This window comes from Triturus cristatus, chromosome 2_2, assembly GCF_964204655.1.
Source record: "Triturus cristatus chromosome 2_2, aTriCri1.1, whole genome shotgun sequence".
NCBI classification, from domain to species: Eukaryota; Metazoa; Chordata; class Amphibia; order Caudata; family Salamandridae; genus Triturus; species Triturus cristatus.
The window spans coordinates 69,887,536-69,913,204 of record NC_140582.1 but is presented as its reverse complement, the minus strand read 5'-3'; the positions used below and the strand labels follow the sequence as shown (position 1 = coordinate 69,913,204).

At 45.1% G+C, this 25,669-nt stretch overlaps 1 protein-coding gene across 1 annotated transcript in view; it reads left to right on the top strand.

Moving 5' to 3' along the window:
- LOC146861866 (uncharacterized) overlaps positions 1-25,669 on the top strand; it is a 96,403-nt gene that overhangs the window by 41,400 nt on the left and 29,334 nt on the right. The window lies entirely within an intron of this gene.

Genomic DNA, 25,669 nt, shown 5'->3' with positions numbered 1-25,669 from the left:
CTATGCTTAAAGATTTTGATAGAAAAACAGACATTTGAGATGAGCAGATCTAGAGTGTCGCTGGTGTTGAGAGTGCTCCATACAGGAGCTGCTTTCCACTTAAACTTGAGAACTACCCAGAGTTCTCTGCTTCTTTTTTGCATAATTTATTCGTCACTCTATGCCTGAAAGGGTATTTCTTTGACTTATACTGGGTGCTCCCTTGTGTCTGGACAATGCTATACCTCTCTGAAGAGCTCTAATTAGAGCGAAACATTGCTTCAGGGGTTGCTTTTACTCATTTCAGGTTGGCTTGATTGGTATTTTACCAATTCAAAGCTGTAATACTGTGCCGGAGTGGTAATAGGCCTTTGTCATTTTACAGCTCGGCAAGGACAGCACTGTGCTAGTCCTGTGCGTAAAGACTTTGCTGTACAAATGGCAAAAGACTTTGTTCTTTTCTATCTCGGTGTGGATGGTACTGTGCTAATCCTATGCTTAAAGATTTTGATAGAAAAACAGACATTTGAGGTGAGCAGATCTAGAGTGTCGCTGGTGTTGAGAGTGCTCCATACAGGAGCTGCTTTCCACCTAAACTTAAGAACTACCCAGAGTTCTCTGCTTCTTTTTTGCATAATTTATTCGTCACTCTATGCCTGAAAGGGTATTTCTTTGACTTATACTGGGTGCTCCCTTGTGTCTGGACAAAGCTATACCTCTCTGAAGAGCTCTAATTAGAGCGAAACACTGTGTCAGGGGTTGCTTTTACTCATTTCAGGTTGGCTTGCTTGGTATTTTACCAATTCAAAGCTGTAATACTGTGCCTGGAGTGGTAATTAGCTTTTGTCATTTTACAGGTCGGCAAAGACAGCACTGTGCTAGTCCTATGCTTAAAGACTTCACTGTACAAATGGTATAAGACTTTGGGGCATATCAACAACAATCGGCGATAATTATCGCTGAGCACACTTAGCGCTCGGATAATTATCACCGGCTAGTGCCGATTTTTATCGCTGAGATAGCGTGCTATTAGCAACGCTTATCTCAATAGCAATAAAAATCCTCACGCTAACTGGCTAACGTGAGATTATCGCTGGAAACCCAGCGATAATCTCACGTCAGCTTGTTGATAGGGACTCACAAACTTAGCCATGATATCCTCCTTCCATAGGATATCATGACTAAGTCAGTCCTGAAGCAGGTGTTAGGAAAGTAGCGATAACAGGTTTTATCGCTACTTTTCCTCACGCTATGCTTCATTGCGTGGGGCTTGATGATAGGAGAAATGTCGCTTAGCGACATTTCTCCTATCATGTCAGGTCAGGAACGCCCACTTTGCATCTCATTAGAGATGGAAAGCTGGGCGTTAGAAATCCCCGCGCCAAAGCAAGGTTTCACGCGTAAGCGTGACCTTGCTAATATAGCGATAAAATTATCGTGGATGGTACTGTGCTAATCCTATGCTTAAAGATTTTGATAGAAAAACAGACATTTGAGGTGAGCAGATCTAGAGTGTCGCTGGTGTTGAGAGTGCTCCATACAGGAGCTGCTTTCCACCTAAACTTGAGAACTACCCAGAGTTCTCTGCTTCTTTTTTGCATAATTTATTTGTCACTCTATGCCTGAAAGGGTATTTCTTTGGCTTATACTGGGTGCTCCCTTGTATCTGGACAAAGCTATACCTCTCTGAAGAGCTCTAATTAGAGCGAACGCCTTGTCAGGGGTTGTTGTTACTCATTTCAGGTTGGCTTGATTGGTATTTTACCAATTCAAAGCTGTAATACTGTGCCTGGAGTAGTAATTGGCTTTTGTAATTTTACAGCTCGGCAAGGACAGCACTGTGCTAGTCCTATGCTTAAAGACTTGGCTGTACAAATGGCAAAAGACTTTGTCCTTTTCTATCTCGGCGTGGATGGTATTGTGCTAATCCTATGCTTAAAGATTTTGATAAAAAAACAGACATTTGAGGTGAGCAGATGTAGAGTGCCGCTGGTATTGAGAGTGCTCAAACTTGAGAACTACCCAGAGTTCTCTGCTTCTTTTTTGCATAATTTATTTATCACTCTATGCCTGAAAGGGTATTTCTTTGACTTATACTGGGTGCTCCCTTGTGTCTGGACAAAGCTATACCTCTCTGAAGAGCTCTATTTAGAGCGAAACACTGTGTCAGGGGTTGCTTTTACTCATTTCAGGTTGGCTTGATTGGTAATGTAACCAATTCAAAGCTGTAATACTGTGCCTGGAGTGGTAATTGGCTTTTGCCATTTTACAGCTCGGCAAGGACAGCACTGTGCTAATCCTATGCTTAAAGACTTTGCTGTACAAATGGCAAAAGACTTTGTCCTTTTCTATCTCGGCGTGGATGGTACTGTGCTAATCCTATGCTTAAAGATTTTGATAGAAAACAGACATTTGAGGTGAGCAGATCTAGAGTGTCGCTGGTGTTGAGAGTGCTCCATACAGGAGCTGCTTTCCACCTAAACTTGAGAACTACCCAGAGTTCTCTGCTTCTTTTTTGCATAATTTATTCGCCACTCTATGCCTGAAAGGGTATTTCTTTGACTTATACTGGGTGCTCCCTTGTGTCTGGACAAAGCTATACCTCTCTGAAGAGCTCTAATTAGAGCGAAACACTGTGTCAGGGGTTGCTTTTACTCATTTCAGGTTGGCTTAATTGGTATTTTACCGATTCAAAGCTGTAATACTGTGCCTGGAGTGGTAATTGGCTTTTGTCAGTTTACAGCTCGGCAAGGACAGCACTGTGCTAGTCCTATGCTTAAAGACTTTGCTGTACGAATAGCAAAAGACTTTGTCCTTTTCTATCTTGGCGTGGATGGTACTGTGCTAATCCTATGCTTAAAGATTTTGATAGAAAAACAGACAGTTCAGGTGAGCAGATCTAGAGTGTCGCTGGTGTTGAGAGTGCTCCATACAGGAGCTGCTTTCCACCTAAACTTGAGAACTACCCAGAGTTCTCTGCTTTTTTTTTGCATAATTTATTCGCCACTCTATGCCTGAAAGGGTATTTCTTTGACTTATACTGGGTGCTCCCTTGTGTCTGGACAAAGCTATATCTCTCTGAAGAGCTCTAATTAGAGCGAAACACTGTGTGAGGGGTTGCTTTTACTCATCTCAGGTTGGCTTGATTGGTATTTTACCAATTCAAATCTGTAATACTGTGCATGGAGTGGTAATTGCCTTTTGTCATTTTCCAGCTCGGCAAGGACATCACTGTGCTAGTCTTATGCTTAAAGACTTTGCTGTACAAATGGCAAAAGACTTTGTCCTTTTGTATCTCGACGTGGATGGTACTGTGCTAATCCTATGCTTAAAGATTTTGATAGAAAACAGACATTTGAGGTGAGCAGATCTAGAGTGTCGCTGGTGTTGAGAGTGCTCCATACAGGAGCTGCTTTCCACCTAAACTTGAGAACTATCCTGAGTTCTCTGCTTCTTTTTTGCATAATTTATTTGTGACTCTATGCCTGAAAGGGTATTTCTTTGACTTATACTGGGTGCTCCCTTGTGTCTGGACAAAGCTATACCTCTCTGAAGAGCTCTATTTAGAGCGAAACACTGTGTCAGGGGTTGCTTTTACTCATTTCAGGTTGGCTTGATTGGTAATGTAACCAATTCAAAGCTGTAATACTGTGCCTGGAGTGGTAATTGGCTTTTGCCATTTTACAGCTCGGCAAGGACAGCACTGTGCTAATCCTATGCTTAAAGACTTTGCTGTACAAATGGCAAAAGACTTTGTCCTTTTCTATCTCGGCGTGGATGGTACTGTGCTAATCCTATGCTTAAAGATTTTGATAGAAAACAGACATTTGAGGTGAGCAGATCTAGAGTGTCGCTGGTGTTGAGAGTGCTCCATACAGGAGCTGCTTTCCACCTAAACTTGAGAACTACCCAGAGTTCTCTGCTTCTTTTTTGCATAATTTATTCGCCACTCTATGCCTGAAAGGGTATTTCTTTGACTTATACTGGGTGCTCCCTTGTGTCTGGACAAAGCTATACCTCTCTGAAGAGCTCTAATTAGAGCGAAACACTGTGTCAGGGGTTGCTTTTACTCATTTCAGGTTGGCTTAATTGGTATTTTACCGATTCAAAGCTGTAATACTGTGCCTGGAGTGGTAATTGGCTTTTGTCAGTTTACAGCTCGGCAAGGACAGCACTGTGCTAGTCCTATGCTTAAAGACTTTGCTGTACAAATGGCAAAAGACTTTGTACTTTTCTATCTCTGCGTGGATGGTACTGTGCTAATCTTATGCTTAAAGATTTTGATAGAAAAACAGGCATTTGAGGTGAGCAGATCTAGAGTGTCGCTGGTGTTGAGAGTGCTCCATACAGGAGCTGCATTCCACCTAAACTTGAGAACTACCCAGAGTTCTCTGCTTCATTTTTGCATAATTTACTCATCACTCTATGCCTGAAAGGGTATTTCTTTGACTTATACTGGGTGCTCCCTTGTTTCTGGACAAAGCTATACCTCTCTGAAGAGCTATAATTAGAGCGAAACACTGTGTCAGGGGCTGCTTTTACTCATTTCAGGTTGGCTTGATTGGTATTATACCAATTCAAAGCTGTAATATTGTGCTTGGAGCGGTAATTGGCTTTTGTCATTTTACAGCTCGGCAAGGACAGCACTGTGCTAGTCCTATGCTTAAAGACTTTGTCCTTTTCTATCTCGGCGTGGATGGTATTGTGCTAATCCTATGCTTAAAGATTTTGATAGAAAAACAGACATTTGAGGTGAGCAGATCTAGAGTGTCGCTGGTGTTGAGAGTGCTCCATACAGGAGATGCTTTCCACCTAAACTTGAGAACTACCCAGAGTTCTCTGCTTCTTTTTTGCATAATTTATTCTTCACTCTATGCCTGAAAGGGTATTTCTTTGACTTATACTGGGTGCTCCCTTGTGTCTGGACAAAGCTATACCTCTCTGAAGAGCTCTAATTAGAGCAAAACACTGTGTCAGGGTTTGCTTTTACTCATTTCAGGTTGGCTTGATTGGTATTTTACCAATTCAAAGCTGTAATACTGTGCCTGGAGTAGGAATTGGCTTTTGTCATTTTACAGCTCGGCAAGGACAGCTCTGTGCTAGCCCTATGCTTAAAGACTTTGCTGTACAAATGGCAAAAGACTTTGTCCTTTTCTATCTCGGCGTGGATGGTACTGTGCTAATCCTATGCTTAAAGATTTTGATAGAAAAACAGACATTTGAGGTGAGCAGATCTAGAGTGTCGCTGGTGTTGAGAGTGCTCCATACAGGAGCTGCTTTCCACCTAAACTTGAGAACTACCCAGAGTTCTCTGCTTCTTTTTTGCATAATTTATTCGTCACTCTATGCCTGAAAGGGTATTTCTTTGACTTATACTGGGTGCTCCCTTGTGTCTGGACAAAGCTATACTTCTCTGAAGAGCTCTAATTAGAGCGAAACACTGTGTCAGGGGTTGCTTTTACTCATTTCAGGTTGGCTTGATTGGTATTTTACCAATTCAAAGCTGTAATACTGTTCCTGGAGTGGTAATTAGCTTTTGTCATTTTACAGCTCGGCAAGGACAGCACTGTGCTAGTCCTATGCTTAAAGACTTCGCTGTACAAATGGTATAAGACTTTGGGGCATATCAACAACAATCGGCGATAATTATCGCTGAGCACACTTAGCGCTCGGATAATTATCACCGGCTAGTGCCGATTTTTATCGCTGAGATAGCGTGCTATTAGCAACGCTTATCTCAATAGCAATAAAAATCCTCACGCTAACTGGCTAACGTGAGATTATCGCTGGAAACCCAGCGATAATCTCACGTCAGCTTGTTGATAGGGACTCACAAACTTAGCCATGATATCCTCCTTCCATAGGATATCATGGCTAAGTCAGTCCTGAAGCAGGTGTTAGGAAAGTAGCGATAACAGGTTTTATCGCTACTTTTCCTCACGCTATGCTTCATTTCGTGGGGCTTGATGATAGGAGAAATGTCGCTTAGCGACATTTCTCCTATCATGTCAGGTCAGGAACGCCCACTTTGCATCTCATTAGAGATGGAAAGCTGGGCGTTAGAAATCCCCGCGCCAAAGCAAGGTTTCACGCGTAAGCGTGACCTTGCTAATATAGCGATAAAATTATCGCCGCTTTTCGGCCGAAAACGGCCGCTAAAGCGGCGATAATTTATTATCGCCTCGTTGTAAATATGCCCCCATGTCCTTTTCTATCTTGGCGTGGATGGTACTGTGCTAATCCTATGCTTAAAGATTTTGATAGAAAAACAGACATTTGAGGTGAGCAGATCTAGAGTGTCGCTGGTGTTGAGAGAGCTCCATACAGGAGCTGCTTTCCACCTAAACTTGAAAACTACCCAGAGTTCTCTGCTTCTTTTTTGCATAATTTATTCGTCACTCTATGCCTGAAAGGGTATTTCTTTGGCTTATACTGGGTGCTCCCTTGTGTCTGGACAAACCTATACCTCTCTGAAGAGCTCTAATTAGAGGGAGACACTGTGTCAGGGGTTGCTTTTACTCATTTCAGGTTGGCTTGATTGGTATTTTACCAATTCAAAGCTGTAATACTGTGCCTGGAGTGGTAATTGGCTTTTGTCATTTTACAGCTCGGCAAGGACAGCATTGTGATAGTCCTATGCTTAAAGACTTTGCTGTACAAATGGCCAAAGACTTTCCCCTTTTCTATCTCGGCGTGGATGGTATTGTGCTAATCCTATGCTTAAAGATTTTGATAGAAAAACAGACATTTGAGGTGAGCAGATGTAGAGTGTCGCTGGTGTTGAGAGTGCTCCATACAGGATCTGCTTTCCACCTAAACTTGAGAACTACCCAGAGTTCTCTGCTTCTTTTTTGCATAATTTATTTATCACTCTATGCCTGAAAGGGTATTTCTTTGACTTATACTGGGTGCTCCCTTGTGTCTGGACAAAGCTATACCTCTCTGAAGAGCTATAATTAGAGCGAAACACTGTGTCAGGGGCTGCTTTTACTCATTTCAGGTTGGCTTGATTGGTATTATACCAATTCAAAGCTGTAATATTGTGCTTGGAGCGGTAATTGGCTTTTGTCATTTTACAGCTCGGCAAGGACAGCACTGTGCTAGTCCTATGCTTAAAGACTTTGTCCTTTTCTATTTCGGCGTGGATGGTATTGTGCTAATCCTATGCTTAAAGATTTTGATAGAAAAACAGACATTTGAGGTGAGCAGATCTAGAGTGTCGCTGGTGTTGAGAGTGCTCCATACAGGAGCTGCTTTCCACCTAAACTTGAGAACTACCCAGAGTTCTCTGCTTCTTTTTTGCATAATTTATTCTTCACTCTATGCCTGAAAGGGTATTTCTTTGACTTATACTGGGTGCTCCCTTGTGTGTGGACAAAGCTATACCTCTCTGAAGAGCTCTAATTAGAGCGAAACACTGTGTCAGGGGTTGCTTTTACTCATTTCAGGTTGGCTTAATTGGTATTTTACCGATTCAAAGCTGTAATACTGTGCCTGGAGTGGTAATTGGTTTTTGTCAGTTTACAGCTCGGCAAGGACAGCACTGTGCTAGTCCTATGCTTAAAGACTTTGCTGTACAAATGGCAAAAGACTTTGTCCTTTTCTATCTCGGCGTGGATGGTACTGTGCAAATCCTATGCTTAAAAATTTTGATAGAAAAACAGACATTTGAGGTGAGCAGATCTAGAGTGTCGCTGGTGTTGAGAGTGCTCCATACAGGAGCTGCTTTCCACCTAAACTTGAGAACTACCCAGAGTTCTCTGCTTCTTTTTTGCATAATTTATTCGTCACTCAATGCCTGAAAGGGTATTTTTTTTTTTTTTTGAAAAACCTTTATAACAATTTCAGAGACATACAAGTATGGGCCTACAACCAACAGGCCGGCCGCTAATGCACACTATAAGCATAGACACATCTTAACAGCCACATCGGTGAAGCAATAAGAGAGCTACTGGAGTGCTAATCAACTCAGCCAGCCGCAGCCGCAGTCCATAGACAAACAAAGAGAGGTTTCATATTTTTAAAGAAAACGAAAAACATCACACACACAAGGCAGAGGAGGTCAATATTAGTAACATGTGCTCCCCGTATCGAAGGGGTAAACAAACCCAGGTAGAAAGAGAGGGGGGGGGCAGGCAGAAGAAACCAAATGCACATGTCGCAGGAGCATAGAGGAATGCGCGGGCTAGGGAGACAGAGCAGCATCCATCTCTCGCGCCTGGGGCGGGGCGCAAATACCTCCACGATAGGAGTTCCAGGGACCCCACACCTTAATCCACTTCCCAGGCTTGCCTCTCGCCACATACACCGTTTTCTCTCTGAACATACACCAGTCCATGTGTTCCTTCCACGCTGAGACCGTTGGTGACCTCTGGGAGCCCCACAGTTGTGCAATGTCACGCTTCGCTACCATATAGCCCAGAGTCACCCACTGCGTCTGCATCACATTGTAATCAGTCGGCTCCCAGACATTCAGCAAACATCTCCGTGCCTCCGGCAACAAGGCAACATGCGTGACTTCTTCTAACACCGCATGCACTCTACACCAAAACCGAATCACTTCCGGACATTCCCACAGGATATGGAGGAAAGTCCCCAGTAGCCCACAGCCTCGCTTACACAGACCATCCACCGAATACCCCATACGCATCAAACCAGGCCCCGTGACATACACTCTATGAAGTATCTTAAGCTGGACGAAACGCAAACGGGCCGGGATAGCCACCTCTTTCGGGGAGGCCACCGCTGACACCCAATCCTCGTCGTCAAGTTCCAAGCCGTCGGCAGTCCATGTCTCTCGCAATGAGGTCAGCAAACCCATTCGATCATTGATAAGCTTCTTATAAATCAGCGAAATGGTGCTATCCGGCACATAGCCGTCCAATACTCTATCTTCCAACGGGGAAGACTCTGGAATAGCCGCAACGTCCGGGAATACGGAAGACAAAGCGTGATGAACCTGAGCGTACCGAAAGTATTCCCTATCGTTCAACTGATATTCGGTTTTCAGCATGTCGAACGTCTTAAATTTCCCTTTCGTCCAGAGATCCCCTACCTTGCTGATACCAATCATATCCCATTTCTCAAAGCCTTTCGTATTACACAGATAACCCAAACGCCGGGAAGCGTACAATGGCGTTGCCCGAGTCAAGCGATCCCTCCACCCCATCGCCGCATTGGCTGCATGCCACACCTGCACCACGACCCGCGTCGGGCCTGTCAATCGCGCATCAAGGGACCCCGAGTATAGTTCTCGATTATAATCCCCGCTTGGCAATAACAATTTGTCCATCTCAAAAGCCGGGTTCAAAGCAGGCCCATACATCCCGTGATTGACAGCAGCCAACTGGGAGGCCCAATAATATCGTTTAATATCAGGGAGAGCGACCCCCCCATCGTACCATGGTAGGGTTAGTTTGGCGAGAGCGATCCGCGGCCGCCCATCCCAAAACAATCGACGCTGAAGACACTCCACCTCCCGAAAATAGCGGGCCGGCACTACGTCCACAGTGTTCTGTAGGGCGTACAAAAAGCGTGGCAGCGACATCATTTTGAACAGCGCCGCCCGGCCGAGCGGCGAGAGCGGCAGCCGCCGCCAACCCGCCACATCCGCCCTTAGGCGCTGAAGGGGGGGGGAGAAGATTCCGCTCATACCGGGCCACCGGGTCTAGGGTTATAAAGATTCCCAAATACTTAAACCCCGACTGCGCAACCTGGATAGGGCACCCCCGGGGAAGGGGGGGGGCCTCCCCGGAGAGAACGTACACACAAGACTTAGCCCAGTTAATGACCAATCCGGAGTTGCGACCAAAGGAGCTCAACACATCCACCAATACAATGAGCGATTTGCGTGGAGATGCAAGATACAAGAGTATATCGTCCGCATATAGGGAGACACGATCCTCGTACTCCGGCGTCCATCTAAGGCCACGCATCGAAGGGTGCCACCGCAGCCACTCCGCAAGGGGCTCCAAACAAAGCGCAAAAAGAAGAGGCGACAACGGACATCCCTGTCGCGTGCCCCTACCCAAAGCAAAAGGAGCCGACACCCGTCCGTTGACCACCACCTGTGCTAGTGGGTTATCATAAAGCAATTTCACCCAACCGATGAACCCCGGGCCGAACCCAAACTTCGCCAATGCTGCCCAAATATACGGCCATTCCAAGGTGTCAAACGCCATGGTAGCGTCCAGGGACGCCAAAATGGCCGGCTCACGCATGAATGGCGCTCTAGCGAGGACGCCATGCAGTCGCCGCAGGTTCAAAGCGGTATTGCGGTGGGGTATAAAACCGGATTGATCCTGATGGATCAGGTCGCCCACGACCCGGATCAGGCGATTGGCCAGTACCTTGGCAAGGATTTTGGGCTCCGCGTTCAACAAAGAGATAGGCCTGTAAGAAGTACACCGATCCCGCGGCTTCCCTTCCTTATGGATAACAACAATAGTAGCAAGACGTTGGTCAGGGGGGAGGGAGCCCGCCGCCTGTGCCTCCAGGAACATGTCCCGGAGATACGGCGCAATCCTATCTGGGCGCAACTTATATAATTCGATGGGAAGGCCATTAGGACCCATGGCCTTGCCAGAAGCAATAGAGCGAATGGCCAAAGCAATCTCATCCGGCGACGGGGCAGCGTCCATCAGTAATTTATCCTCATCAGATAGATATGGCAAAGCGATGTCTTTAAGCAGCAGGCGAGAGTCTTCCTCCGATCGTTCAGAGACCGGAGAGTAAACCCCGTGAAAATACTCCGCAAAGCAATCAACAATATCACCGGGGTCCGTCACACACACACCATCCACCCTCTCAACAACCGGCACCACTCGACTCGCTCTCTCCTTCTTATCCAACCAGGCAATCAACTTCCCCGCCTTATCACCCATATCGTACAAACGCCCCTGTTGCTCCCTGCTCATACTCTTGGCAGATTCAGTAACCAGCGCCTTGTAGTCGGCCTGTTTAAGCCCCAGCACATGCAGTCTGTCATCCGTAACACCTTGATCCAAATCGATCTCCAACTCGGTGATCTCATTTTCTAGTCGAACCACCTCTTTCGCCTCGCATTTTTTGGTATGGGAGATGAGAGACAGGGCCTGGCCCCGGAGCACCGTCTTAAAGGCGTCCCAAAGGGAGACGGCGGAAGACACCGACCCCACGTTGTCGTTAAAATAGTGTTCCAGGGACCCAACCAGGTCTGCACGGATCGTGGGGTTTCTTAGGTACCAGGGGTTGATCGGCGCCACCCTCCCCACCGCCCCCATGGCGATATCTAAGTGTAGCAAAAGAGGGGAGTGATCAGAAATACCGCGGGCCAAGTGTCGCACCTCCCCAATTATCCCAGCTTGGGCCGCAGGCACTAGCATATAGTCAAGCCTCGAAAGACTACCGTGGGCCCCGGAGTGGAAAGTATATTGTGCTTGTCCAGGGTGTTTCAACCGCCAACAATCTATCAGTCGCAGGGTATCCAGAAAGCCCCCCAGCCAGTTTTGGGCCCGAGGGAGGTCTCTAGGGGGGTGTCGATCTTCAACTCCGGAAACCACTGCGTTAAAATCCCCCCCAAGACCAAAACCCCCCCCGGAAGCCCAAGTAGCAGGCGCCCCAAATCAGCAAAGGTGGCCGTCTGCAGGCCCGGTGGCACGTAGACAGCAGCCAGCGAAATCAACTTACCCTCCCATCTCCCCACCAGCGCAGTGTAGCGCCCTCTGTCGTCGTGGAGCACCTCATCCACCTCCAACGGGAGAGAGGTCCTAACTAAAATGCCCACTCCCCTCGAGCCAGAGGTGAAACCAGAATGGGCCAGAAGGCGATATCCCCGCCTGTTCATGGCATGGAAAGAGTTCCCTATAAGGTGCGTCTCCTGCAGAAACACAATGTCAGGTGAAATACGTTTCAAGAACTGCAGGACCACCCCCCGCTTTATCCTGTCCCCCAGCCCATTCACATTCCATGATAGAAGTCTCAACCCCTTACCCCCCATCCCCCCCAGCACAAAATATCCCCCTCCCGGAGAGCACAGTCATAATAACACAACAGAAAACATTACCCCGCCTTGTGATGCAAACAACCAAACCCCAACCCCACCCCATCAACCCCAACAAAACTCCCCCCTCCCTGCACCCCTGCATGAGCCCAAACAGCCCCCCAACGTGCAGTGTGCCTGTCGCCCCAATATGAAACTCACTACAAGGAAGACAGAAAAAAAAAACCCAGAAGGAGGAAAGGGCCCCAGCAAGCCCCCCGCAACCTCCAAATACCAAAGGGCAAAGTGTTACAAACTGGAGTCCAGTGCAGCCACAGGTGCAAAACGTTACCAGTCCGGTCCATAGCCAGGATCCCAGTTCTATTCCTACTCCGTCGAGCACTCTCCGTTTTCCGCCATCCGACCTTCCCAACCTCGACCCCTAGGTAGAGTATCCAGCCATTCTCCAACCGCCTCCGGCCGGTCGAAGAAATGCGAGCGACCCTCTAACTCAACCCGCAGCCTAGCCGGGAATAGCATCGCATATTTCAGCTCCATGTCCCTCAAGCGCCGTTTGATGGCCAAAAAATCCGACCGTTGCTTTTGAACCGCTTGCGTGAAGTCTGGGTAAAAGCTCACAGTAGAGTTCTCAAACTTTAACGGCCCAGCCACCCTCGATGCCTGAAGGATAGCATCTCTATCCCGAAAATTAAAAAGTCGGGCAATGATAGGCCGCGGGGGAGCACCCACCTTGGGCGCACCACCCGGAATCCTGTGGGCCCGTTCCACAGCGAAGAACTTGCTCAGTCCCTTGGGTGCTAGATGAGTCACCACTAGATCCTCCACAAAAAGATCCGCAGCAGACTCCTCCGATCGTTCGGGCACCCCAATAATACGGACATTATTCCGCCTGGCCCTGCTTTCGGAATCCTCAAGGCGACGATCAGTCAGGTCACTGGCGAGCCGCAGCCTTCGCACCTCGGTCTGCAAAGCGGCCACATCCACGGTTAGGCTCGACGCCGCTTGAGTCAATGAGTCAACCCAGTCATTTGTTTTGGACAGGTCCGCTCTGACCAAAGTCACATCAATCAACACCGAGTCCAATTTATTAGCCAGGGTATCAAATTGCTGGTTCACAGTCGCCTTCATCTCCTCAATGGCCCCCATGACATCCAGCAGAGTCAATTCAGACGATGCGCCCGAGGCCTCCTTGGGCAGCTCAGGCGATTTATGTGAGCCACTAGGGGATCCCTTTGGCTGCGCATAGCGGTCCATGTTGTTGGCCTGGGTATAAGCTCCCCTCCGGGTAGACTTGGGTTTCAGCTTGTCGCCGTACACTCTCGCCGCCATCATCAGCGACCACCAAGGTCAGCACCCTCCAGCATCCGGAGGAAGGCCAGGCGACCACTGCAGGAGATCCGGGCCGCCAACTGAAATAGGCCCGTTGACAGTTCGAGAATCAGGCCCCGGCACTGCTTACCCTAAGTCCCGACGTCAGTTTCCGCAGATCAACTTGAAACCGAAAGTGAAAGCACGGGGTCCGGGGCAGGCCCAGACTGGCATGCCGCTGTTGTTCACTTCGCGCCCGGGCACCTCACCAACTCGAGTACGGGACCAAGGCCGGAGAAGGCCGCAAACTTCAGATCGCCACCAGTCCGGTTCCCGGAGTCCGATTTCGATTTGGAAAACGAGTGGCACCCTAGCGCAAGATCATAGACAAAAGCCCGTCTAGAAAACCAGGATTATGACAGGATAGACGTGGGAGGTTGCGGAGGCCTCCGGGAGCCACAAGCCTACGCGGCCATCAAGGTTGCGCGCTAGGCTCCTCCCCGAAAGGGTATTTGTTTGACTTATATTGGGTGCTCCCTTGTGTCTGGACAAAGCTATACCTCTCTGAAGAGCTCTAATTAGAGCGAAACACTGTCAGGGGTTGCTTTTACTCATTTCAGGTTGGCTTTATTGGTATTTTACAATTCAACTCTGTAATACTGTGCCTGGAGTGGTAATTGCCTTTTGTCATTTTCCAGCTCGGCAAGGACAGCACTGTGCTAATCCTATGCTTAAAGACTTTGCTGTACAAATGGCAAAAGACTTTGTCCTTTTGTATCTCGGCGTGCATGGTACTGCGCTAATCCTATGCTTAAAGATTTTGATAGAAAAAAGACATTTGAGGTGAGCAGATCTAGAGTGTCGCTGGTGTTGAGAGTGCTCCATACAGGAGCTGCTTTCCACCTAAACTTGAGAACTACCCAGAGTTCTCTGCTTCTTTTTTGCATAATTTATTCGTCACTCTATGCCTGAAAGGGTATTTATTTTACTTATACTGGGTGCTCCCTTGTGTCTGGACAAAGCTATACGTCTCTGAAGAGCTCTAATTAGAGCGAAACACTGTGTCAGGGGTTGCTTTTACTCATTTCAGGTTGGCTTGATTGGTATTTAACCAATTCAAAGCTGTAATACTTTGCCTGGAGTGGTAATTGGCTTTTGTTATTTTACAGCTCGGCAAGGACAGCACTGTGCTAGTCCTATGCTTAAAGACTTTGCTGTACAAATGGCAAAAGACTTTGTCCTTTTCTATCTCGGCGTGGATGGTACTGTGCTAATCCTATGCTTAAAGATTTTGATAGAAAAACAGACATTTGGGGTGAGCAGATCTAGAGTGTCGCTGGTGTTGAGAGTGCTCCATACAGGAGCTGCTTTCCACCTAAACTTGAGAACTACCCAGAGTTCTCTGCTTCTTTTTTGCATAATTTATTCATCGCTCTATGCCTGAAAGGGTATTTCTTTGACTTATACTGGGTGCTCCCTTGTGTCTGGACAAAGCTATACCTCTCTGAAGAGCTCTAATTAGAGCGAGACACTGTGTCAGGGGTTGCTTTTACTCATTTCAGGTTGGCTTGATTGGTATTTTACCAATTCAAAGCTGTAATACTCTGCCTGGAGTGGTAATTGGCTTTTGGCATTTTACAGCTCGGCAAGGACAGCACTGTGATAGTCCTATGCTTAAAGACTTTGCTGTACAAATGGCCAAAGACTTTGTCCTTTTCTATCTCGGCGTGGATGGTATTGTGCTAATCCTATGCTTAAAGATTTTGATAGAAAAACAGACATTTGAGGTGAGCAGATCTAGAGTGTCGCTGGTGTTGAGAGTGCTCCATACAGGAGCTGCTTTTCACCTAAACTTGAGAACTACCCAGAGTTCTCTGCTTCTTTTTTGCATAATTTATTTATCACTCTATGCCTGAAAGAGTATTTCTTTGACTTATACTGGGTGCTCCCTTGTGTCTGGACAAAGCTATACCTCTCTGAAGAGCTCTAATTAGAGCGAAACACTGTGTCAGGGGTTGCTTTTACTCATTTCAGGTTGGCTTGATTGGTATTTTACCAATTCAAAGCTGTAATACTGTGCCTGGAGTGGTAATTGGCTTTTGCCATTTTACAGCTCGGCAAGGACAGCACTGTGCTAGTCCTATGCTTAAAGACTTTGCTGTACAAATGGCAAAAGACTTTGTGCTTTTCTATCTCGGCGTGGATGGTACTGTGCTAATCCTATGCTTAAAAATTTTGATAGAATAATAGACATTTGAGGTGAGCAGATCTAGAGTGTCGCTGGTGTTGAGAGTGCTCCATACAGGAGCTGCTTTCCACCTAAACTTGAGCACTACCCAGAGTTCTCTGCTCCTTTTTTACATAATTTATTTGTCACTCTATGCCTGAAAGAGTATTTCTTTGACTTATATTGGGTGCTCCCTTGTGTCTGGACAAAGCTATACCTCTCTGAAGAGCTCTAATTAGACCGAAACACTGTGTCAGGGGTTGCTTTTACTCATTTCAGGTTGGCTTGATTGGTATTTTACCAATTCCAATCCGTAATACTGTGCCTGGAGTGGTTATTGGCTTTTGTCATTTTACAGCTCGGCAAGGACATCACTGTGCTAGTCCTATGCTTAAAGACTTTGCTGTACAAATGGCAAAAGACTTTGTTCTTTTCTATATCGGCGTGGATGGTACTGTGCTAATCCTATGCTTAAAGATTTTGATAGAAAAACAGACATTTGAGGTGAGCAGATCTAGAGTGTCGCTGGTGTTGAGAGTGCTCCATACAGGAGCTGCTTTCCACCTAAACTTGAGAACTACCCAGAGTTCTCTGCTTCTTTTTTGCATAATTTATTCGTCACTCTATGCCTGAAAGGGTATTTCTTTGACTTATACTGGGTGCTCCCTTGTGTCTGGACAAAGCTATACCTCTCTGAAGAGCTCTATTTAGAGCGAAACACTGTGTCAGGGGTTGTTTTTACTCATGTCAGGTTGGCTTGATTGGTATTTTTCCAATTCAAAGCTGTAAGACTGTGCCTGGAGTGGTAATTGGCTTTTGTCATTTTACAGCTCGGCAAGGACAGCACTGTGCTAGTCCTATGCTTAAAGACTTTGCTGTAAAAATTGCAAAAGACTTTGTCCTTTTCTATCTCGGTGTGGGTGGTACTGTGCTAATCCTATGCTTAAAGATTTTGATAGAAAAACAGACACTTGAGGTGAGCAGATCTAGAGTGTCGCTGGTGTTGAGAGTGCTCCATACAGGAGCTGCTTTCCACCTAAACTTGAGAACTACCCAGAGTTCTCTGCTTCTTTTTTGCATAATTTATTTGTCAGTCTATGCCTGAAAGGGAATTTCTTTGACTTATACTGGGTGCTCCCTTGTGTCTGGACAAAGCTATATCTCTCTGAAAAGCTCTAATTAGAGCGAAACACTGTGTCAGGGATTGCTTTTACTCATTTCAGGTTGGCTTGATTGGTATTTTACCAATTCAAAGCTGTAATACTGTGCCTGGAGTGGTAATTGGCTTTTGTCATTTTACAGCTCGGCAAGGCCAGCACTGTGATAGTCCTATGCTTAAAGACTTTGCTGTACAAATGGCCAAAGACTTTGTCCTTTCCTATCTCGGCGTGGATGGTACTGTGCTAATCCTATGCTTAAAGATTTTGATAGAAAAACAGACATTTGAGGTGAGCAGATCTAGAGTGTCGCTGGTGTTGAGAGTGTTCCATACAGGAGCTGCTTTCCACCTAAACTTGAGAACTACCCAGAGTTCTCTGCTTCTTTTTTGCATAATTTATTCGTCACTCTATGCCTGAAAGGGTATTTCTTTGACTTATACTGGGTGCTCCCTTGTGTTTGGACAAAGCTATACCTCTCTGAAGAGCTCTAATTAGAGCGAAAAACTGTGTCAGGAGTTGCTTTTACTCATTTTAGGTTGGCTTCATTGGTATTTTACCAATTCAAAGCTGTAATACTGTGCCTGGAGTGGTAATTGGCTTTTGTCATTTTACAGCTCGGCAAGGACAGCACTGTAATAGTCCTATGCTTAAAGACTTTGCTGTACAAATGGCCAAAGACTTTGTCCTTTTCTATCTCGGCGTGGATGGTACTGTGCTAATCCTATGCTTAAAGATTTTAATAGAAAAACAGACATTTGAGGTGAGCAGATCTAGAGTGTCGCTGGTGTTTAGAGTGCTCCATATAGGAGCTGCTTTCCACCTAAACTTGAGAACTACCCAGAGTTCTCTGCTTCTTTTTTGCATAATTTATTCGTCACTCTATGCCTGAAAGGGTATTTCTTTGACTTATACTGGGTGCTCCCTTGTGTCTGGACAAAGCTATGCCTCTCTGAAGAGCTCTAATTAGAGGAAGACACTGTGTCAGGGGTTGCTTTTACTCATTTTAGGTTGGCTTGATTGGTATTTTACCAATTCTAATCTGTAATACTGTGCCTGGAGTGGTAATTACCTTTTGCCATTTTCCACCTCGGCAAGGACAGCACTGTGCTAGTACTATGCTTAAAGACTTTGCTGTACAAATGGCAAAAGACTTTGTCCTTTTCTATCTCGGCGTGGATGGTACTGTGCTAATCCTATGCTTAAAGATTTTGATAGAAAAACAGACATTTGAGGTGAGCAGATCTAGAGTGTCCGTGGTGTTGAGAGTGTTCCATACAGGAGCTGCTTTCCACCTAAACTTGAGAACTACCCAGAGTTCTCTGCTTCTTTTTTGCATAATTTATTCGTCACTCTATGCCTGAAAGGGTATTTCTTTGACTTATACTGGGTGCTCCCTTGTGTTTGGACAAAGCTATACCTCTCTGAAGAGCTCTAATTAGAGCGAAACACTGTGTCAGGAGTTGCTTTTACTCATTTTAGGTTGGTTTCATTGGTATTTTACCAATTCAAAGCTGTAATACTGTGCCTGGAGTGGTAATTGGCTTTTGTCATTTTACAGCTCGGCAAGTACAGCACTGTAATAGTCCTATGCTTAAAGACTTTGCTGTACAAATGGCCAAAGACTTTGTCCTTTTCTATCTCGGCGTGGATGGTACTGTGCTAATCCTATGCTTAAAGATTTTAATAGAAAAACAGACATTTGAGGTGAGCAGATCTAGAGTGTCGCTGGTGTTGAGAGTGCTCCATATAGGAGCTGCTTTCCACCTAAACTTGATAACTACCCAGAGTTCTCTGCTTCTTTTTTGCATAATTTATTCGTCACTCTATGCCTGAAAGGGTATTTCTTTGACTTATACTGGGTGCTCCCTTGTGTCTGGACAAAGCTATACTTCTCTGAAGAGCTCTAATTAGAGCGAAACACTGTGTCAGGGGTTGCTTTTACTCATTTCAGGTTGGCTTGATTGGTATTTTACCAATTCAAAGCTGTAATACTGTGCCTGGAGTGGTAATTAGCTTTTGTCATTTTACAGCTCGGCAAGGACAGCACTGTGCTAGTCCTATGCTTAAAGACTTCGCTGTACAAATGGTATAAGACTTTGGGGCATATCAACAACAATCGGCGATAATTATCGCTGAGCACACTTAGCGCTCGGATAATTATCACCGGCTAGCGCCAATTTTTGTCGCTGAGATAGCGTGCTATTAGCAACGCTTATCTCAATAGCAATAAAAATCCTCACGCTAACTGGCTAACGTGAGATTATCGCTGGAAACCCAGCGATAATCTCACGTCAGCTTGTTGATAGGGACTCACAAACTTAGCCATGATATCCTCCTTCCATAGGATATCATGGCTAAGTCAGTCCTGAAGCAGGTGTTAGGAAAGTAGCGATAACAGGTTTTATCGCTACTTTTCCTCACGCTATGCTTCATTGCGTGGGGCTTGATGATAGGAGAAATGTCGCTTAGCGACATTTCTCCTATCATGTCAGGTCAGGAACGCCCACTTTGCATCTCATTAGAGATGGAAAGCTGGGCGTTAGAAATCCCCGCGCCAAAGCAAGGTTTCACGCGTAAGCGTGACCTTGCTAATATAGCGATAAAATTATCGCCGCTTTTCGGCCGAAAACGGCCGCTAAAGCGGCGATAATTTATTATTGCCTCGTTGTAAATATGCCCCCATGTCCTTTTCTATCTTGGCGTGGATGGTCATTTTACAGCTCAGCAAGGACAGCACTGTCCTAGTCCTATGCTTAAAGACTTTTCTGTACAAATGGCAAAAGACTTTGTCCTTTTCTATCTCGGCGTGGATGGTACTGTGCTAATCCTATGCTTAAAGATTTTGATGGAAAAACAGACATTTGAGGTGAGCATATCTAGAGTGTTGCTGGTGTTGAGAGTGCTTCATACAGGAGCTGCTTTCCACCTAAACTTGAGAACTACCCAGAGTTCTCTGCTTCTTTTTTGCATAATTTATTTGTCACTCTATGACTGAAAGGGTATTTCTTTGACTTATACTGGGTGCTCCCTTGTGTCTGGACAAAGCTATACCTCTCTGAAGAGCTCTAATTAGAGGGAGACACTGTGTCAGGGGTTGCTTTTACTCATGTCAGGTTGGCTTGATTGGTATTTTACCAATTTAAAGCTGTAATACTGTTCCTGGAGTGGTAATTGGCTTTTGTCATTTTACAGCTCAGCAAGGACAGCACTGTCCTAGTCCTATGCTTAAAGACTTTGCTGTACAAATGGCTAAAGACTTTGTCCTTTTCTATCTCGGCGTGGATGGTACTGTGCTAATCCTATGCTTAAAAGATTTTGATGGAAAAACAGACATTTGAGGTGAGCATATCTAGAGTGTTGCTGGTGTTGAGAGTGCTTCATACAGGAGCTGCTTTCCACCTAAACTTGAGAACTACCCAGAGTTCTCTGCTTCTTTTTTGCATAATTTATTTGTCACTCTATGCCTGAAAGGGTATTTCTTTGACTTATACTGGGTGCTCCGTTGTGTCTGGACAAAGCTATACCTCTCTGAAGAGGTCTAATTGAGCGAAACACTGTGTCAGGGGTTGCTTTTACTCATTTCAGGTTGGCTTGATTGGTATTTTACCAAATACTTTGTCCTTTTCTAACTCGGCGTGGATGGTATTGTGCTAATCCTATGCTTAAAGATTTTGATAGAAAAACAGACATTTGAGGTGAGCAGATCTAGAGTGTCGCTGGTGTTGAGAGTGCTCCATACAGGAGATGCTTTCCACCTAAACTTGAGAACTACCCAGAGTTCTCTGCTTCTTTTTTGCATAATTTATTCGTCACTCTATGCCTGAAAGGGTATTTCTTTGACTTATACTGGGTGCTCCCTTGTGTCTGGACAAAGCTATACTTCTCTGAAGAGCTCTAATTAGAGCGAAACACTGTGTCAGGGGTTGCTTTTACTCATTTCAGGTTGGCTTGATTGGTATTTTACCAATTCAAAGCTGTAATACTGTTCCTGGAGTGGTAATTAGCTTTTGTCATTTTACAGCTCGGCAAGGACAGCACTGTGCTAGTCCTATGCTTAAAGACTTCGCTGTACAAATGGTATAAGACTTTGGGGCATATCAACAACAATCGGCGATAATTATCGCTGAGCACACTTAGCGCTCGGATAATTATCACCGGCTAGTGCCGATTTTTATCGCTGAGATAGCGTGCTATTAGCAACGCTTATCTCAATAGCAATAAAAATCCTCACGCTAACTGGCTAACGTGAGATTATCGCTGGAAACCCAGCGATAATCTCACGTCAGCTTGTTGATAGGGACTCACAAACTTAGCCATGATATCCTCCTTCCATAGGATATCATGGCTAAGTCAGTCCTGAAGCAGGTGTTAGGAAAGTAGCGATAACAGGTTTTATCGCTACTTTTCCTCACGCTATGCTTCATTTCGTGGGGCTTGATGATAGGAGAAATGTCGCTTAGCGACATTTCTCCTATCATGTCAGGTCAGGAACGCCCACTTTGCATCTCATTAGAGATGGAAAGCTGGGCGTTAGAAATCCCTGCGCCAAAGCAAGGTTTCACGCGTAAGCGTGACCTTGCTAATATATCGATAAAATTATCGCCGCTTTTCGGCCGAAAACGGCCGCTAAAGCGGCGATAATTTATTATCGCCTCGTTGTAAATATGCCCCCATGTCCTTTTCTATCTTGGCGTGGATGGTACTGTGCTAATCCTATGCTTAAAGATTTTGATAGAAAAACAGACATTTGAGGTGAGCAGATCTAGAGTGTCGCTGGTGTTGAGAGTGCTCCATATAGGAGCTGCTTTCCACCTAAACTTGATAACTACCCAGAGTTCTCTGCTTCTTTTTTGCATAATTTATTTATCACTCTATGCCTGAAAGGGTATTTCTTTGACTTATACTGGGTGCTCCCTTGTGTCTGGACAAAGCTATACCTCTCTGAAGAGCTCTAATTAGAGCGAAACACTGTGTCAGGGGTTGCTTTTACTCATTTCAGGTTGGCTTAATTGGTATTTTACCGATTCAAAGCTGTAATACTGTGCCTGGAGTGGTAATTGGCTTTTGTCAGTTTACAGCTCGGCAAGGACAGCACTGTGCTAGTCCTATGCTTAAAGACTTTGCTGTACAAATGGCAAAAGACTTTGTACTTTTCTATCTCTGCGTGGATGGTACTGTGCTAATCTTATGCTTAAAGATTTTGATAGAAAAACAGGCATTTGAGGTGAGCAGATCTAGAGTGTCGCTGGTGTTGATAGTGCTCCATACAGGAGCTGCATTCCACCTAAACTTGAGAACTACCCAGAGTTCTCTGCTTCATTTTTGCATAATTTACTCATCACTCTATGCCTGAAAGGGTATTTCTTTGACTTATACTGGGTGCTCCCTTGTTTCTGGAAAAAGCTATACCTCTCTGAAGAGCTATAATTAGAGCGAAACACTGTGTCAGGGGCTGCTTTTACTCATTTCAGGTTGGCTTGATTGGTATTATACCAATTCAAAGCTGTAATATTGTGCTTGGAGCGGTAATTGGCTTTTGTCATTTTACAGCTCGGCAAGGACAGCACTGTGCTAGTCCTATGCTTAAAGACTTTGTCCTTTTCTATCTCGGCGTGGATGGTATTGTGCTAATCCTATGCTTAAAGATTTTGATAGAAAAACAGACATTTGAGGTGAGCAGATCTAGAGTGTCGCTGGTGTTGAGAGTGCTCCATACAGGAGATGCTTTCCACCTAAACTTGAGAACTACCCAGAGTTCTCTGCTTCTTTTTTGCATAATTTATTCTTCACTCTATGCCTGAAAGGGTATTTCTTTGACTTATACTGGGTGCTCCCTTGTGTCTGGACAAAGCTATACCTCTCTGAAGAGCTCTAATTAGAGCAAAACACTGTGTCAGGGTTTGCTTTTACTCATTTCAGGTTGGCTTGATTGGTATTTTACCAATTCAAAGCTGTAATACTGTGCCTGGAGTAGGAATTGGCTTTTGTCATTTTACAGCTCGGCAAGGACAGCTCTGTGCTAGCCCTATGCTTAAAGACTTTGCTGTACAAATGGCAAAAGACTTTGTCCTTTTCTATCTCGGCGTGGATGGTACTGTTCTAATCCTATGCTTAAAGATTTTGATAGAAAAACAGACATTTGAGGTGAGCAGATCTAGAGTGTCGCTGGTGTTGAGAGTGCTCCATACAGGAGCTGCTTTCCACCTAAACTTGAGAACTACCCAGAGTTCTCTGCTTCTTTTTTGCATAATTTATTCGTCACTCTATGCCTGAAAGGGTATTTCTTTGACTTATACTGGGTGCTCCCTTGTGTCTGGACAAAGCTATACTTCTCTGAAGAGCTCTAATTAGAGCGAAACACTGTGTCAGGGGTTGCTTTTACTCATTTCAGGTTGGCTTGATTGGTATTTTACCAATTCAAAGCTGTAATACTGTTCCTGGAGTGGTAATTAGCTTTTGTCATTTTACAGCTCGGCAAGGACAGCACTGTGCTAGTCCTATGCTTAAAGACTTCGCTGTACAAATGGTATAAGACTTTGGGGCATATCAACAACAATCGGCGATAATTATCGCTGAGCACACTTAGCGCTCGGATAATTATCACCGGCTAGTGCCGATTTTTATCGCTGAGATAGCGTGCTATTAGCAACGCTTATCTCAATAGCAATAAAAATCCTCACGCTAACTGGCTAACGTGAGATTATCGCTGGAAACCCAGCGATAATCTCACGTCAGCTTGTTGATAGGGACTCACAAACTTAGCCATGATATCCTCCTTCCATAGGATATCATGGCTAAGTCAGTCCTGAAGCAGGTGTTAGGAAAGTAGCGATAACAGGTTTTATCGCTACTTTTCCTCACGCTATGCTTCATTTCGTGGGGCTTGATGATAGGAGAAATGTCGCTTAGCGACATTTCTCCTATCATGTCAGGAACGCCCACTTTGCATCTCATTAGAGATGGAAAGCTGGGCGTTAGAAATCCCCGCGCCAAAGCAAGGTTTCACGCGTAAGCGTGACCTTGCTAATATAGCGATAAAATTATCGCCGCTTTTCGGCCGAAAACGGCCGCTAAAGCGGCGATAATTTATTATCGCCTCGTTGTAAATATGCCCCCATGTCCTTTTCTATCTTGGCGTGGATGGTACTGTGCTAATCCTATGCTTAAAGATTTTGATAGAAAAACAGACATTTGAGGTGAGCAGATCTAGAGTGTCGCTGGTGTTGAGAGAGCTCCATACAGGAGCTGCTTTCCACCTAAACTTGAAAACTACCCAGAGTTCTCTGCTTCTTTTTTGCATAATTTATTCGTCACTCTATGCCTGAAAGGGTATTTCTTTGGCTTATACTGGGTGCTCCCTTGTGTCTGGACAAACCTATACCTCTCTGAAGAGATCTAATTAGAGGGAGACACTGTGTCAGGGGTTGCTTTTACTCATTTCAGGTTGGCTTGATTGGTATTTTACCAATTCAAAGCTGTAATACTGTGCCTGGAGTGGTAATTGGCTTTTGTCATTTTACAGCTCGGCAAGGACAGCATTGTGATAGTCCTATGCTTAAAGACTTTGCTGTACAAATGGCCAAAGACTTTCCCCTTTTCTATCTCGGCGTGGATGGTATTGTGCTAATCCTATGCTTAAAGATTTTGATAGAAAAACAGACATTTGAGGTGAGCAGATGTAGAGTGTCGCTGGTGTTGAGAGTGCTCCATACAGGATCTGCTTTCCACCTAAACTTGAGAACTACCCAGAGTTCTCTGCTTCTTTTTTGCATAATTTATTTATCACTCTATGCCTGAAAGGGTATTTCTTTGACTTATACTGGGTGCTCCCTTGTGTCTGGACAAAGCTATACCTCTCTGAAGAGCTCTAATTAGAGCGAAACACTGTGTCAGGGGTTGCTTTTACTCATTTCAGGTTGGCTTAATTGGTATTTTACCGATTCAAAGCTGTAATACTGTGCCTGGAGTGGTAATTGGCTTTTGTCAGTTTACAGCTCGGCAAGGACAGCACTGTGCTAGTCCTATGCTTAAAGACTTTGCTGTACAAATGGCAAAAGACTTTGTACTTTTCTATCTCTGCGTGGATGGTACTGTGCTAATCTTATGCTTAAAGATTTTGATAGAAAAACAGGCATTTGAGGTGAGCAGATCTAGAGTGTCGCTGGTGTTGAGAGTGCTCCATACAGGAGCTGCATTCCACCTAAACTTGAGAACTACCCAGAGTTCTCTGCTTCATTTTTGCATAATTTACTCATCACTCTATGCCTGAAAGGGTATTTCTTTGACTTATACTGGGTGCTCCCTTGTTTCTGGACAAAGCTATACCTCTCTGAAGAGCTATAATTAGAGCGAAACACTGTGTCAGGGGCTGCTTTTACTCATTTCAGGTTGGCTTGATTGGTATTATACCAATTCAAAGCTGTAATATTGTGCTTGGAGCGGTAATTGGCTTTTGTCATTTTACAGCTCGGCAAGGACAGCACTGTGCTAGTCCTATGCTTAAAGACTTTGTCCTTTTCTATTTCGGCGTGGATGGTATTGTGCTAATCCTATGCTTAAAGATTTTGATAGAAAAACAGACATTTGAGGTGAGCAGATCTAGAGTGTCGCTGGTGTTGAGAGTGCTCCATACAGGAGCTGCTTTCCACCTAAACTTGAGAACTACCCAGAGTTCTCTGCTTCTTTTTTGCATAATTTATTCTTCACTCTATGCCTGAAAGGGTATTTCTTTGACTTATACTGGGTGCTCCCTTGTGTGTGGACAAAGCTATACCTCTCTGAAGAGCTCTAATTAGAGCGAAACACTGTGTCAGGGGTTGCTTTTACTCATTTCAGGTTGGCTTAATTGGTATTTTACCGATTCAAAGCTGTAATACTGTGCCTGGAGTGGTAATTGGCTTTTGTCAGTTTACAGCTCGGCAAGGACAGCACTGTGCTAGTCCTATGCTTAAAGACTTTGCTGTACAAATGGCAAAAGACTTTGTACTTTTCTATCTCTGCGTGGATGGTACTGTG